Below are 17,164 nucleotides of genomic sequence, written 5' to 3' on the forward strand. Positions count from 1 at the left end.
CAACATTTTAATGAGCTGTTTTTACAAGCTAATGATCTCCCTTAAACATAAGTGCATGGCCTAATGTAACTGAATACTCTTTCATTCATAAGGTTTAGGTATTTGAGTTACTTGCGGCGAACATTGGGACAACAATCTGTTTCATTTTTTGACCTATTTTCTTCCCCCCCAATACCACTGTGTTCTTTAATAGCACAAAAAGGAATATAGAAATTGTAAAGAAGATGAAAAAAAAAGACAGAATAATTAAGAAGTGATGATTGTATTTTGGAAGAAGGACCAGCTTTTGTTAGACCCATCTAACTTCTTAGTCGGCTTTCTAAAGTTCTGTTTGTCACGTATTTCGCTGCAAAACTACTTGGCTTTATAATGATTTGAAAGCCTGTTTCTGTTTGCTTCAATCTGCCACAAGCAAACGGGGGCAAACAAATGCTTTGTAAATGAAGAATGATCAAAAAGGCCTAATACATCAGCCTCGCCAATAACAAACGTCCTCTCCAGATAGCCATTTACAAAATTACTGACAGTGCAAATCATGATCAGAAAATAGGTACAATTCTTTTAACTTAAATTAATCATGCATAAATCTGTAGAGTTACCTGGCCTTGAATATATGCACATATATGCACATCTTTATCAATCTTCATGTACATCTATCTCTGTATTTCATTTCCAAATAGGTAAGCATCTGTTGGAACCATATCCTTCTAAGTGTGCTTGAGTTATAGCAAAGAGCTTGACTTTAGAGGGGTTTTTTTATCCTCTTTCATTAAAAAAAAATTGAAAATGGAAAATTCTTACCACAAAATTAATATTTATATAAATGGATTTTCTCCATACATAACTAAACAGTCAAATAAATCATTTGAAACTTAAAACGTATTCCTTAACTCCAACAACTACATTCTTCATTCAAAATTTACAATTTTTAGCTGATTCATTAGCAATACATTTCCCAGTTTAGCAAAATAACAGAAACATAATGTTTACTGTACTCATAAGATACAGAAATATTAGAATTGTACTCAGATTTTTATTAAGGATATTTAATAATTTAACAGTTATTTTGGAAAAAAAATATGTGTTACGTAGATTTTGGGAGATGAAGTTATATAGATGTGGTCTTTGGAGCCTTAATTAGCAGAATATAGTTATAAACTATGTCCCGTGTTTAATGTACCAGAACCAAAGCGTAGAAACAATTTTACAGATTGTCATACAAATTGGTTCCACTTAAAATTGTTTTCAATACTTTCTTCTGATTTTCTAGTTTGTAGACATCCCAAAAGAACAGAGAAAAGCAGGGGACAGAATGTGTAAATTTCAATCTAAAGTCAAGTACTGTTAACATCTAAGCATATTTATTTTTTTATGTAATTTACACATTTTGATTTTACATAACCAATATTACACTGTATATAATTTCCCATGGTGCTTTTATTTCCTTAACTCTGTAATATAAGCAATTTCTTATGTCACCAAAACAAACAAATGAAAATGAGCTTTGAAAATTGGACTCTAATGGCCATCTATAATTCCAATGGTCTATACTCGGCGTCAGCCGGCTTTTTTCATAAAAGGCCAGGTAGTCAAGATGTTTGGCATTGGGAGCCAGTGGTCTTTTTCCCAACTACTCAGCTCTGTTCCTGCAGAGCAAAAGCAGACCTACTATGGGCAAACAAATGGATGCGGCTGCACTCCAATACAGCTTTATTTATGGTTACTGAATTTTGAATTTCATATAACATTTACAGGTCATAAAATATGGTTATTCTTTTTATGTTTTCCCCAACCATTAGAAAATGTGAAAACCATTCTTAACTCATAGGCAAAAACAAACAGGAGGCCAGCTGAATTCAGCATGTGGATCTCAGTCTGGTGATCCCTGGTCTATAGCATCTTTGACTTACAAGATCTCTGAGCCTCTCCTAGGGCAGCTGTCATTTTTGTTTACTTTGTTTCCACATCACACCTTTTTATAATGTCTGTGAAGAGTGCCAGTGGTTACTTGACTTTTAATGGAAACATTTAACCAACTGGAAGAGTTTGTTGTAAGGGACTTCTAGAAATTAATTCTAAATCTGGCATCTCCCAGAGTCTACATCTAAGCTGATGTAGAGGAGGAAATATTTTCCTCAACCCTCTTAGGGTTGGTTCCTGGCTGGGTGTGAAAATTAAACTGACAAAGACAGGTGAACAGCATAGGAAAGCATATGGCATTTATTTAATGCACATTTGATGTGACCCGGAGCCTCCATAAGGAAATGAAGACCCAAAGGAACAGAAAACCGTGCACTTTAAGTGCTAGGTGTGATGAGTGGACAGTTCTGGAGAAATACGATAGGTTAAGGAGTACAGGATAATGGTAGTGAACTGGGGAAAACTTAGCGAGCCCCGTATGTCAAGATTCTTCTTGACACCCCTTCGTTCTCAGAGATAAGGATGGTCCTTTCCTGGGGACCACAGAGGGGCACCCCTCTCGTGACTGTTTTATTGATCTGCTTCAGGATAGAAGAGCAAGCAGGCAAGGAAGTCAGAGTGATGTTCCTGCCTCTGCCATTTTTTCGAACACCTTCAACTTGAAATATTCAATATGCCAAGGTGCCATATTTTAGGGATCCTGAACTCCATCCCTGATTTGTGGACATGTGAAATCATTTGCTTTCTTATTAGTAATCATAATCTGTCGTTGTTCTCTCAAATGATTATTTTCAAAGCAGTGACAGATGGTTTGAAAAACAAGATATTCTGCCATTTGTGAAAAATATTTCTTAAACTTAGACAAAAGGAAACATAAGCTACATGTGGAAGAAAATCAACAAAGGCACCATGAATGAGCCTTTATTTCAAAATGCCAGGTCTGAGACGACTCCAAAGGAGCATTCTACTTCATTGGGCAGGGAGGGCAGAATCTTCTGTAGGGTTCAGCAGGTGGTGCCTTTCAGCAACTATTTTCTGGAATAGTTGGGCAAGATGGCTCTAGGAGGAGGAGGAATTGTTCTATGAATTAGCAGCCATTGTTTGGACAATTTGGACTTTATCAAGAAGGGTGAGGAGGAAGAGCTAGGGGCTATTGTCATGTGTAAGAAGAGGTGAGGGGGGACACACGGGACTATGGTGGAAAATTCACTGTCACACTGCACTAGTGACCTATTATGGGGTATTTAAATTAGAACAATACCTTTATAATAAGCCACTTGCTAAAATCTGCATCATTTGTTTTTCTGTTTCCACCATGGTAAAAACAGTATTATTGAGCTGGCTTAGTTACTATAAGAAAGTTATTATTGTATAATTTATCAATTATATATAACAGGTGGGGAGAGTGAATTCAGGGGCAATTGATCGGATCCATGATGAGAAATGTGTCGTTAAAAGTTCTCAAATAATGCTCTGGATGAGCAATAGTCAACCAACTACTTATTTTCTCCTAAGTAAGTAAATAACAATAACAATGGTAGCTTTCCTAGAGTGAACGATGACCATGTGACAGGAACATTACCTTGTGCTAGGCCATGAACTAGGTATTATCATTCTGATGTACAAAAATGAGGATGCCAGAAACGTAAGAGATTTTCAACAACTTATATCACACAGTCAATGGAAGTGAGTATTTGAACTTGGGCCAGTCTCATCCTTACTATATTCCTAACTATTAGGTCACAGAGATAAACTCGATTATTCACCATGCCACTTAAAACTACTTACAGATTGAAAAATTCATTCTCTGGCAAAGTTCGATTTCTGGAAAAATAATTGGTAAACACATAAATGATAGCGACCGTTTCTCAGTGTATTTAAAGACTGCTTTAGTGATTTTACCATGTAATTTCACTGGTCCCTGCAATATTCCCAAAGTGGAGGACTCAACCTTATTAGAAATTCTGTCCCCAAGAGAAGATTCATAGGGAGAACCCACAGTCACTGTTCTTTTTTCCTCCAGTATTAAGAGCCAAACTCTAACATGTGCTTTGAGATTTCCTAAAAGAAAGGGGGAAAAAATGACCCAGGAGAGCACACTGACACAACACAATTTGCATATCTTAACAGCTTCCCATGGTGCCCTGCAAACGGAGAACAGTTGAAGGATATAGAGTTCCTTTTACAGGGCATAACCAGCGGAAACGAGCACTGATGTTAATTTGAAACAGAATGAGATAGCTACACTGAGGTGCCTTGAGGAAGTATACAAAGAGAGCCTTCTCTCGTGCATGTGCATGAGGTGCTGACAGTGCGGGTGAGTCCATCCTGTGCAGCCCATGTAAGGAATGGCACATCCTTAAATCTCAACACCTGGAGAGAGCTTGGGAGATTTTGAAAGAAAGCTAGACAGACGGTTTCTCATAATGACGCTGCAAAAGTCCCAAAGGCATCTGCAGCTGGCTCACTTAGAAACCAAGTTTCAAAAAAAAAAAAATAAATAAATAAATAAATCTTTTTTTTTTTTTTTTTTAAAGAAAGGCTTATTTATCCATGCAAACAAAGTTAAGCTATTTAATAAATCCTTTCTGAGTTCCCATTTTGGGTGGACCTATTTTTGCGTTATGGCTATTTCAAGGGGCTCGGAAGTGATTGGTTATCATCAACCTACTTTAATCCCAAGTACAGTCTGAGAACAGAGGAGCATCAGTTCAGATTTAAACAAACTGAACAGTCTATGCAGAATCTCGTTTTCTATTTATTTTCCCCATTACAAATATCACCTCCCCTCAATCCATAGGTGATTCAAAATGGAATCCATTGGGCATTTTGTGGGTTAGCATTTGATAAGACACGTGACCTACCTTTCTGTGACCATGACATCAGTATCAGTCTGTTTGCTTTCCCCAGTAATCTGATTCAGTATGTCTACTAAACTGTCTCAGAGACGAGCGGTTAATGTACTGGCTCAGGGAAAAAGAAAGCTACCGTTCCTAAGTGATGAGAAGCATGCTAGGGAGGCAGTAAAGGAAAGGAAACTCACTACTTCAGAGCCTGATCCGGTTGTCTCTAACCTGTAGAGCAGTGACATATAGCCTTTTAATGCACAGAACTGCCGTGAGGTTAAACAGCATGAAAACGACATAAAGCCATCGTGTAAGTGTGCAATGCAAGGCCATTTATTACAAAATAATTGATTATTCAGGTTCAGATACACTGCCTTGGAAGCCACCTTGAAACCTTTTTAGAACAAAGTGAGATAAGAATAAACAATGAACAGAAAGTAGTTCCCTATGGTTGTATCACGACTTCCTAGCCTGTGTAATTTACGTTCATTGGAAGAAAAAAAGAAAAAAAGAAAAACAAAATGTCTGACTCTCACCCTGGAAGCCCTTCATAAAAGGGCTCGTTTTAGGATTAAGTGATATGCTTGTGGAATGAATAGTCATACACACACACAAAAAACATCTCTAACTAGAAAATAAAACATCAACGTCAGGGGCAATGAAATTCTTCAGAGAAAAGGAGCATCCCTGAGAGACATAATCCTGGAAGACTAATCTGGGCCTCAAAGCAGGATGTAACTTGTGTTGACAGGGAGGATTTGGGGAGAAGTCCGGGAAAGAAATTTCCGTGAGAGAAGACTTCATGATAATGCCCTACCTGTATGAGATAAAAGTACAAATTACATGCTTATGATTTATTTGATTTCATTTTGTTTCCAGGAAAGGCCGCTCTTGTGTTTTTTTCCAGCTTCACTGAGATACAATTCACATATCACACTGTGTAAGTTTAAGGCACAGAAGGCATCTATCTGATTCACTTACATGTTGCGAGATTATCACAACCCGGTTGTTAGCGGACGCTTCCATCGCCTGGCCTCTACCCTTTCTTTTTTTGTGGTGATACCATTTCAGATCTACCCTCCAAAGGCCACTCTTGAAACATTTATGTATATAAGCACATTTTAAAAGCCGGTGACAATTCTGCATGCTGAAATGTGGTGAAAGGAAACACCAACTTACCACAAGGGGCAGGTGGGGCGTGAGGCTTGGAATTTGACTACCTGCTTGGTAGGGATCTCCTGCATTCTCGTAGATACACCAGGAGTGCCTTCCATGTGTAGCCCTGAAACGCCTTCATGGAGCCCAGCCAACACCTGCTGAGAGAAGGAAGTTAACAACACAAATGAGGGTCACCGAGTGTCGCGGAGAATTCTCAGGATCTTTGTATAACCTCATAGTTTAAATGTACCAGTGATGACCAAACAGTTTCGGGGGCTGAAACAGAAAGAAAAAAAAAATAGTGAGAGGTAGAAAAGGGTTAGGAGGCTGTGAATTGGACAAAATTATGCTGTCACATCTGTCCAGCTGCAATCGAGTTACTGTTGCGTATAAAGGGAAGACATTACCATTTAATTGCTTGGCTAAAAGGAAAATTCTGCAGCCCGGGAAAATAAAAACTTCACAAACCGAGGATTGGATTAAAACGGTGAGCCATCACCCACTGCTTCAGTGGCTCCTGTGAGCTCCGACAGCTTTAGAATTGCTTAGTTAGTAAGGTGACTGTAACATTGACCAGCAAATGACTTAAATCCAGAATTAATTATAAAGACTTAAATAAGCAGAAAGAAAGGGGTTCACTGGATCCAGGTTTATTGTGAGATGTCAGCATAATGAAATTTTAATCAGTTTGTTTATTTAAGGAAGAATTAATTGCATATCATATTGCAGAAAATATAGTGCTGTTGTAAAGTTACCTGACTTCAGACTCTTACTTAAGTGGATCACTTGTATCTCAATTTTCTTAGACAATTTATATAGTTTTGGGGGTTTTATCAGGCCTGTGTTCAGCTTGTCACGTTCACTAAAATTGAGCAATGCTTATGGGATCTTTCAAGGGGCCTCTTTCATTTTTGCAGGGAAATGCCCGTCTTTCCCATCCCCACGCCTCCTGAAATGTCACTCTCCCATCTAATTTAGAGTAAGTTATTTATGGATTGTTTTTAATTTATGAAGTGATGAGGGGTGTCATAGTTAGCTGGATGCCCCCGTGAAGTTCCACAGATCAGTGGTGAAGCCATCCATTTACCAATTGACTTCTAACCTTCTTTAGCTGACAAAACATGATTTATCTTCATGCAAAGAAAATGAGCTCAGCCTTTGAATATAACTGGGTTCTTGTGTGCAACCTGAGTATATTGCCCCTGAAAAATCAACCAATTCCTAGAAATACAGTATGGATCGGAAGAAACCATGGGGTGCTGATGTTCCAAGTCAGAATACCTATTTTCATTGTGCTTCACGCAGATAATTTCTAGATCAGTTTCTATATGTGTAATAAGTGTATTACAAACACATCACAGCCTACGATAGTACTCAGATTTTCCTTGCTACCAATGTGTATTCCCCTCTGGAGTTTATCCTAGAATTTAGTGGAAGTAACAATAAAATGGAAACAGGATAGAATAAGAGACTTTTGCTTCAAAATTCTGTATATGACATTAGTCATTTCATAAATTATTAGAGTGGAGATTTATTGAAACCTCCAAATCCACCCACTATTGTACCTGATAGCGCTTTGTCAAGAGTCCAAGCTGCATATTATTAGCGTATTTCATTGAGTGCTTAACAGATGCCAGGCACCGTTGTTAAGTGCTCTGTGTGGATTATTTTCTTGTCTGTCCTCATGGCAACTTTATAAGTCAGACCTTATTATTAGTATCCAAATTATACAGAAGGGGAAATTGAGGCTCGAACAGTCAAATAACACTCTGGAGTTACAACTGCTAAGAAGAGGTACACTCTATTAATCATGTTGGGTTTTTTTCCTCTACGTTTTATGATGCTTTGACGTCTTGGAACCTTACAAACCCCAAGAGGGAAAGAGACTGGACCTGCGGGGTTAGCTAATTCCTGGAGCTAGCAAAACACTTACCAGGGAGAGCACTCGTTGATATGCAAACCAACCAATTCAGAGTTTAATCGCCTTTATCAAATTCTCACTTAGGAAGCTATTATTCTTTCTGCTTTAAATCACCCCAGGGCCAGGTTTGGAACAATTTGAGACCACCTCTATAGGCCAGAGCCTGCCAAAAATTTTTCAAACTATCCAATCCTAAGCCTGTTCAGCTGTTTACCCTGCCTCACCCCTTTCTTCCTGCTAAAACCACAACAAAGGCTCTGGTCCCTGCTTTCCCACACTCCACCTGCCTCCCGAATGACCTTGGTCTTTCCAGAGTGGACTTGTAGGGGCCAAGGGCAGGCTGCCCCAAAATGGGCCACTTGGTCATGAAAATTATTTCGAGTTAAAAAACAATCAAAACACAGCAGATTAGGAAAAGCACTTTAGGTGCCCCTCCACAGCCTAAAAGAATTTCAGTAGAGGACCTGCTCTAGGAACAGAGCCATCACCATAGACAACTACCACCATAGACAACTATTACCTTAGACCACTACATTAGGATGTGAACTAGGTAGGGTAGACAGAGAGGAACCTAGCAAAGACCGATCAAAGTTTTCTCTGTCCCTATGGTTCCAGGTAGCCCAGCAAACATTTGCGTACCAAACATTCATTCTTTAATCGTCTTCCTGTACCCTGCATCCCTTTCTTTGGAAGTCCCAGACCCTTACCCCCTCCTCCTTAGTTCAGGATGACCTATATATACATCTCATTTTGCCTGTCTTCGGGATCTCCATGTCTGTGTGGATTCTCCATTTGTATGCTATTAAATTTGATTTTCTCCTGTTAATCTGCCTCATGTTAATCTGTATTCTTAGTCCAGTTAGAAGGACCTGGAGAGGGTGGAAAATTCTTGGTTCCCAACAATTTAAGTACCATGGTGTCTGCTCCCTCCTCTTGGGAGCTGTAACAAACTATCTTTACAATGGTAATTGTCTCCTGATCTGTTGGCTTCACTGTACCTGAATACGAACAAAATCCTAGGCATATTATAAAACGTGTGCCAAGGATTGAGCCAAAGTCCTTTGGCTGCACAAACTTCCTCGACCACTTTTCAAACCCAAAAGTTATCTTCTTCTTTACTTTCAATTTTAAAATAATTAAAGCTCGCAGGAAGTCACAAAGAAATGTACAGGGAAGTCTTATGTGCCTTCCACCCAGCTCCACTAATGTCTACACCTTGCATAGCTAGGATTCAGCATCACAGCTAAGAAACTGACATTGGTACAGTCCACAGAATGTATTTTAGACTTAATCAGACATGTGCATATACATATAGCTCTGTGCAATTTTACCACTAACACCACAATCGGGATACGCAGTTATAGCATCACAGCAAAGCTCACTGCAATGACCCATTTAGAGCCACACCTACCCTCCCCATCACTAACCTCAGGCAGCAACTAATCTGTTCCTCATCTCTGTAACATGTTATTTCCCAAATGTTGTATATATGGAATCGTGTGGTACGTATTCCAAGATCAGCTTTTTTTGCTCAGAATTATTTCCTTAAGGTTAATACAAGTTCTTGCACTTACTCCCTTTTATTGCTGAGTAGGGTTCAATAGTATGGGTTTACCATGGCCATTCATCCACTGAAGGACATCTGGGTGGTTTCCAGAACAAGGCTGCTGTGAGTAAAGCTATGAGCATTTATTTACAAGTTTCTGAGTGATGCATTGATGGCTCCCGGTGAAACACACTTCCTCGTGTTGTTCTCTCTCCTTGAATATGCGTTGGCCCTATGAGTCATATGAACCAACAGAAGATGGCAGAAGTGACACTGTGCCACTTCTGAGCCCAAGTGCTTAGGAAGTTGTTGCTCTGGCCCTTTTGGAAGTCAACTACCCTGAGAACTCAGTCCTATAAGGAAACCCAAGCTAACCACACAGAGAGGCTTTGGGGGACGAACCAACAAATCCAGACAGAAGTGTGAACCAAGGCTACTGGCCAACCCATACATCTGAGTTCCAGCAAACAATCATCGTCAACCTTCCAGCCATGAGAGTTAGCCTGCTTAGAAATGTGGCCTTAAACCACCCCTCCCAAGCCCCACCCCCACTGATGCCATTGAAGCACACAACCTAAGCAGTGACCAAATGGCAGAATGATGGCAAGTGCATTAAATGGTTACTATTTTAAGCCACTAAGTTTTTAGTAAGTTTATCCTACCAAAAACTATGCATAACAATACATAATTAGAACAGAAATACACATCCTAGTATAAATAGGTCCTGGAGACATGTCAGTTCTTCATTAATTTGCTAAAAGTCCAGGATATTATTTTACATAAATATAGTTGTCAATTATATGCATTGAAATAGGTAAAAGACAACAATGTGTATTTTATTAAGGCATTAAGCATATACCGTCTTTGGATATTCAAGAAATGCTCTGGATCTGGAGTCACAAGATCTACAATCAATCCATAGCTCTATCGCTAACATGCTTTGAAATATCACATGCCATGGACAACTGTTAGGATCAGAAAAAACAACTGACATAAAATTATTTCATATGCTACAAAACAGAAAATAAATAAAAGACCCTTTGTAGTGGCTCACAGCCAACTTAATTGTTGACTGGCAAATGGGTGCAAAGAAAACACAGATGTTGCTTACAGCTTAAAGAACATTGAATTTAACCCACCATCACTTTTATTATCAAATGCTTACAGTATGTTGAGACATTATACGGAGTGTAATGTGATAATTTAATTAATTTATGTATAAATGTATAAATGTATGTATAAATGTACATATGTATAATTTATGTATTAATTTATGTATAATTAATTTATGTATGTATGTATGACTGTTAATAAATTGAACATATAATTAACTTCACATGAAAACAAAAGTGACTAGTCATAATGTAGCTACTTTGGATTCAACAAAGAACCACATTTCATTTTATTTCATGATGTTACTTAACAACTACCACAGCAGAAAGAAAAAACAATAATTCAGCTCACTTGCCCAAATGCGTCTATCAATGAGTTTCAATCATTTTCACTTTACTCTTTTTCCTGCCAAAAAAAATCTTGACTTGACAACATCTGATGTAGTGGCAGACATACACTTTCCAAATTTGTTTGTTTCTGAGCTATTTTTGGCTTTCCTTCGTCACTGAGTCCAAATTAAGTGTCGGTTAATGTGGTTACATGTTACTGGAGCTACTCAAATAAGGTTACATAAAGCAGAAAATGGAAATAAAAGTTTACAACAAGCTTCATTCTGATTTCTTCTTTGAAGCTCAGTGGAAAGTATGAGAGCATTTCACATTCAAGCTTGTGCATATTATTAGACTAAAAAAGGGAAAAATTATAAAGAACGGGACCAGCTGAAAGGAAAAAGCAGCACAAGCCAGTACAAATCTGAGCTGTCGATCAATTCCTAAAGAGATTCCCCTTCATGGTCCATGGAGAAAAGCATCACAAATTCTGTCTAACATCATGTTTCCTTAATTCCCCCAACCTGGAAAATTCAAAAAGTGAGCATCTTTCAGTCGATGCTGCACTAGATAATCAATCTGTGGCCAATGTTTTTCCTCACCTAATTTCCCAGTTGCTTTGGAATTCATCAAATGTGTTCGCTAGTCCTCAAAGTAGATCAAAAGCAAGTCCGTGACAAAACACAAACGGAAACATTTGGCCCCGTTTAGTGTGAACTTCATTTCAGAAAAACGTGGTCACAAAAAGTAAGTGAATGAAAAAAGACACTAAGGAAATTAAAGGGCCACCATGTCTATATTATTTGGAGGAGTTCCTCAGTGTCAGGCTTCCAAGGCGAGGACCCTTTCTCTGTGGCATTCTTGATATGTGGCATTCTTCTGATAAATGACACAGTTTAAAGCTGTTTTGCTTGTTTACATCTTGGCCCACAACTTAAGGTGTCTCTGGGAGGATTTTTCCCATTTTCCATTGATTGTAAAAATGAGATTGTAATAGAGAAAAGTTGAAAAAATTATTTGAATCTGAATTAGAAAAAAATTCAAATTCATCGTTTGGTTGAGAGCATGTTGAAAATGGGTCATTCACAGGAGTGTTTAATAGACACCTCCTCTACCCTGCGTTAAGCAAAGCACTTCTGAATATCGAAATTATATCAAGTTATAAAGCTAAGTATAGGAATAATCAAATATGGCTATAACCTAGACCCAAAGTCTTCTCTCATGGCACATGATTAGGCACGGATGCATGAGGGTGGTGGTTATAATCAGTACTTGACAAATTGTCTAAATTCTCCACTTTTATTTATTTTTCATGGGGCATCACTATGAAATCATAATTTCTCCAACTGTAACAAAACCAGATGTGTCTCAAATGACTATTTTTTAAAAAATTCAAATAGCAGTGAAATTAAGAGGGGAATACTTTATTCTTAAATTGCTCCGATATTTCATTTATAGATCTACACCCCCCCCAACAGATTCGGACTATAAATCTGACTTTGATCTTAAAAGAATCGTCTAGATTTTGGATATACATTTAAGGGTGGTCTAGATCTCTCTTTGATCACAGGCTCTTAAGTTACTAAGTGCTGCACACACAATATTAAATACAGTATATTAGTGTAGAGAGTGGATATGAGAACTTGGCAACCAACTAGTCAAACTTCAGATTATGTTTGTTTAATTTAATAAAACTGGTTGGAGAAAGAAAGCAACTTTTGAAGAGCAAAAACTATTTTGGATTAACTTTTACAAAACTTTAAAAATTAGTTACAGTATTTTCCTACGTGGTTTTTAGTCTTAAATATTACGGCTACAGAGTGTGTTCCACCACCAAGATTGCTACAAAACAAAAACTAAAACAAGCAATCAATCAACAATAACAACAAAACTACTCACCCATACTTTCTTCTAAGCCTTTAGTATTTTTATTTTCTGCCATTTAAATGGTTGCTTCACCTGGAACTTTATGTAACTTAAGTTTCATTCACATTTTAACCCGTTTTCCCCAACTCTAGAGTCAAAATGCTATTTCCCCAGTGCTTTTGAAATACCACTTTTACTATAAACTACTCCTCTGCATCAAATCCCTCTGTGGCCTCACCCATCTTTTCAACCCATTTCATACTCCAGCCGTTGCTGCATCTGCAGTGAACTCAGATCTGAGGGCAACTTGCCTCCTCTGAAAACAGAAATCTCTCCTTCTTCGTCTCAGGACATCCTCTGCACAGGATGCTTGGTGAAACCACTCAGCCACTAGGACACATGCACAAATCTGGATGTACAAGTGAATAATAGTACCCTTGACCAAGGGCAGCCCTGACCAGTGTGCGACAGGTGGCCGGATGAATGCACTGCTCTTCTGTCTTCTTCAGTGATGACGATATACTGTACGTGGCTCCTCAGAGTGTCCCCAGTGGGACCAAGTCCCAGTTGCCCACTTAAGTTATCAGCCAAATAATGCATCCCTACATTGGCTTTGCCTCTTTCTTTGTTCCAGTCTTCCAAGTTCCCAGTTCTTATCCCTTGAGATGACACTCTATATGCAATAAGCTGTCTGGACGCAAGCGTTTGTCTTAGACTGATTTTAAGGCAGACCCAAGTTAAGATAAACATCATGTATTCTTGATTCTGTTTCTTGACTTGATTCTGTACCATTAATCTGTCCTTTCATGGTTTTGTAATATATTTTAATACCTGGTAAGATAATTGAACATATGCAATTCTTTGAAAATTATCCTTGGTTGCTCTAGTGGACTTACCTTTTCCAGATTAATTTTGAACTATTTTAGCAATTCCAAAGTGCTATTCGTTCTTCAAATTAGAAATAAATTTACTTCTATCCAATTTCACATCCCTCCAATTACCAGCTGTATGGACTGGTATTTTTTCTTCTTCTTTATGCCCCGGTATCCTCTTTTATGAGTTGAGCTGAATAATTCCTTCTTCACTGAACTGATATGAATAATAGTTGGGATATACACATACATAGTAATTATACAGTGGTTGACACATACTATACCCTAAATGTTCACAATGGATTGTATATACTCTTGGCAACCCTATAATATTAAATCTCCCAATCTATAAAGATAGCATATTATTTCATTACTGAAAGTAAACCTTATACTCCTTAGTGAAATCTAATATTTTACTTATTATGGGTCCTAAATTTTTTCCATAAAATTGTTCTAAGAATTTTTTTGTATATTTCAATGACAATTTTGGATGAGATAATATTAATTTTATTTTCCAACTAATTAAAACTAAAATGTTATGTTTATTGGGCACTTCAGTGGGAGGTACTTGCTGAATGCATTCTTTTCGCTATGTTATTCTTACAAAAGTTGTTTGAGATGAGAACTATTATTAGCTCTATTTTACAGGTAAAGAAATAGACATAGAGAAATTGAGTGTTTTCCCCCGACTAGGAAGTGACTAACCCCAAATTTCGTTCAAGGCTACTTTTTTTTTTTGTTTTTACAAAAACAATTGATCTTTCTGTATTGTTTTTCTAGCAAACCACCAACAACTTATACTTGTTACTTACAATTATTTTTGCTAGTTTGCTTGCTTTCTTTTTTTGACAATCACATTAATCCCAGCTATTGATAATCTTGCTTCTACCTTTCTAATGTTTATCTTAGTAATGACTTTCTGAATAAATAGAGGTTTGATGAATTAAAAGCAATACAATTTTTAACTCATATTTAATGCTGTTAACAGAAATGAAAGACAAGTGTCTTAAGGACAGAGTGTCCCCACATTTCCAAACCTAAACTATTTTGCTAAATCTGTTTGCCAAACCCTAAACACCTAAGGGTTCCCCCATCTTCTTCTTTTTTTTTTTAAATAAGATACTGCCACCACCATATAATTGTCCCAACCTCATCTTGTAGACATTTTCTGGTCCTTGGCCTGGAAAGGCAAACTCTAAGACACTCAGGAGCATATGGTGGGGAGAGGTGTTTGGGATCAGGTTAACCACTTTTGGCTCACAGTTCTGTCCAGATGCCTCATGCAAACCAAAGGACAGGTCTGGAGTCCAAGTTCTGAGAGAGCAGTTTAATTTCCAAAGGGCACATGACTAAGAGGTAACTTAAAATTTCCAGTAAGTCCTTCATTTTCTTTTCCCTTCAAATTCATAGATCGCGATATTCAAATCGAGGCACTTCATGGTGGTCGTTCCTTCTCAATAAAACTTGGTTTCGCACAAGACCCAAGGCATTGAGCCAACAGACTGATAGATAGTCTCCACCTTCCCTCCCATGAGTCTGGGAAAGAAAGAACAGCACCCACGTTAAAGAAGGAGCACATCTGCCCTCAAAGACAGACCAAATGAAAGAGAGAAGTGATATCAGCAAGAGAAGATTCCAACAATACATCAAAGTCATTCTGTGGTTGTTCTATTGAATAGTTTCCCCAGGTGATTAATTTGCATTGACTCATTAGGTTGAGATACCAGAATCCTGGTTACACATTTGCATGGTGTTCTAGCATCCCTTGAAGCCCTTTCTCAAACTGTTGTGGTAAGTGTTTCTACAACATCAAGAAGGCTAAATGAGTTTATGTTTGGTTTTTGAAAGAAAAAAAAAATGGTTGTTTCTCTCTCATTAAACTTTGTTGGGATACACAGTATTGCAACAGTATCATAGGAACTTCTCCCCACTTAAAAAAAAAAAAAAAAAAGTTTGCCCACTACAGAGTGAGCACCTATTTAGTGACGGGATGTTAGGAGGTATATATGTATCATTCCTATATTTACAACAATCCACTAACCTGATTAAAAAAAAAAAAAACGGGGGTGCCTAGGTGGCTCAGTGGGTTAAGCGTCCGACTCTTGATTTTGGCTCAGGTCATGAGCTCACAGTTCACAGATTCGAGCCCTCAGCTGGGCTCTGTGCTGACAGTGTGGGGCTTGCTTGGGATTCTCTGTCTCCCCCTCTCTCTGCCCCTCCCCTGCTTGTGCTTGTTCTCTCCCTCTGAAAAATAAATAACTAAACATTAAAAACAGAACACACACACTCCATCTTACAGATGTATAAATGGAGGAAATGGCAGCCCAGTACTACATATCTCCTACAGACATAAATGATGCCAATAAATAAATGTCAAAGATGCCTTCTGGTAAAGGAAGGTACTATGATACCATAACAGCCAGCCCGTCTATTATTTCTTAATCTTTCAATAATAGATAAAGTGTCAATACTGCCCCACATGTCTACAATTCTTCCATGATAAGAGAATCTATGCTCTGTTAACAAATGTAGGTAACAATGGGACAATTTCATTATATACTCACTTGACTCTTTAACTGAAAGTTCTAAGAATAGACCTTGTTTAAGTGAAAGTCCATTATCTGACCACTAAATGAAGTCGAATACATGTTCTTTCTCTCTCGAATACAGTGGTCTGCATTCTTTTTGGAAAAGATCCTGGTACTCTGAGAGGCCAGAAAAGACCGCGTTAGCCTAGGCAGAAACCAGGAAGAGAGAAGGGGTTAGGAGGAGGCACAGAGAGCAGGAAATCAAGACGAAGGCGAGGGATGAAACGCACGCAGCCATGCGAGTTTTATAAGGGAAACGACTTTTCAAAGAAATAAAATATAGAAGTGGCTAGTCTTGGTTTAAGGACTAACAGAAGGCCCAAATTAAATAGCATTTTATTAGCTTTTTAAGTGGAGTGACTAAAAAAAAAAAAAAGAAAGAAAGAAAGAGACTTGTTTTAAAAACATAAGACATCCAATTAACCCGACTTCTGAGCCCGACATTTAAAGGGCTACTAATCTTCGAAGGGAGATTTCCCTGTAGGTTTCTGGAATGGATCCGTAATGGGCAGTGTGAGCGCGCACCTGCCTTCCCGCGTGGCGCGCATATTCACGGACACGCTCAGACACGCACCCAGAATATTAGATTGACCTGCTGTCCACCACGGGCTGCTGCTGAGAACCCCCCTAGGGCCGGCGGAGGAGGGTGAGTGAATTCGTGCTCAGGGCAAGGACGCAGGAGGCGAGGAGAGATGCTGTGTGTCTGACCGCGCGCGCGCGCGCGCCCCGCCCCCCCCACCCCCAGTCCCTCCGCTGCGGTTTCTGCCTCCCCCAGTTACCTGCGGAAACGCCCGGCCCGTCTCCCCCAGCCCCTGCGTAGCCGAGTGGAGCCGGAGGGTTGATCCCTTAGCCCCCATACACAGCCTTCCTTTCACCACGTTCCGTTTATACAAAGACTGGCTTATCCCAATTTTTTTTTTTTTCTGTTGCCTTTGCAATGAAAAGCTCTCCACGCGCAGCCTAATAAAGTTCTATGCCCGCCCCGCCCCCATCCCCCAAATCCCT

The 17,164-nt window shown here is 38.7% G+C and overlaps 1 long non-coding RNA gene across 1 annotated transcript in view; it reads right to left on the reverse strand.

The window, feature by feature from the left end:
* Window positions 1-17,164, reverse strand: part of LOC128313364 (uncharacterized) — a 299,526-nt gene that overhangs the window by 134,748 nt on the left and 147,614 nt on the right. Inside the window, exon 2 of the long non-coding RNA XR_008293954.1 lies at window positions 5,946-6,082. This is a non-coding gene — a long non-coding RNA (uncharacterized LOC128313364). The remainder of the gene's footprint in view (window positions 1-5,945; window positions 6,083-17,164) is intronic.

This window comes from Acinonyx jubatus, chromosome E1, assembly GCF_027475565.1.
Source record: "Acinonyx jubatus isolate Ajub_Pintada_27869175 chromosome E1, VMU_Ajub_asm_v1.0, whole genome shotgun sequence".
NCBI classification, from domain to species: Eukaryota; Metazoa; Chordata; class Mammalia; order Carnivora; family Felidae; genus Acinonyx; species Acinonyx jubatus.